General features: G+C 32.2%; 1 protein-coding gene across 1 annotated transcript in view; it reads left to right on the forward strand.

The window, feature by feature from the left end:
* Positions 1-484, forward strand: part of LOC119590563 (phosphatidylserine synthase 1-like) — a gene marked incomplete at its 3' end in the record, with an annotated part of 127,161 nt that overhangs the window by 48,509 nt on the left and 78,168 nt on the right.

A 484-nucleotide genomic window follows, 5' to 3' on the forward strand; every position in this document is an offset into this window, starting at 1 on the left:
TTTTGATTTTCCAGATCTGAAAAACTTTGGTAGATTAATTTTCAACAAAGAAATCCTGAAAAGTCATGGAAATTGACATTGGGTAAACACTAGGTACCAGAGAGATCTTGATTAGTTTGTTTTCTCCACACACTTATGTGGCCCATGTTAGAGGATTTCAGATGTTACAGAATCTATTAATATGTACATATAAATCTTTTCAGAACGTAACTGTAAAATAATATTAGGCTTGCCATATATTCAACTGTTGGCTTTAGTTTGTACCATCTGTTTCATCGTTTAGTGCTTGAAGACTGAAGAGAGTTATATAACAGGAGATGCTGAAAATAAAAATAAAGAGTATGAAGAATGGTTATGAGAACTCTACGTAAAGCTGGTTGTCCTCCATTTTCACCTTTTATTGTATACCTCTTACAAACTGGGTGTACATTTTATTTAAATTACATCTTTGAAAATAATTTTTGGATTGGAACACGTCCTGGAA

Source organism: Penaeus monodon, chromosome 27 (assembly GCF_015228065.2).
Source record: "Penaeus monodon isolate SGIC_2016 chromosome 27, NSTDA_Pmon_1, whole genome shotgun sequence".
Lineage (NCBI taxonomy): Eukaryota > Metazoa > Arthropoda > Malacostraca > Decapoda > Penaeidae > Penaeus > Penaeus monodon.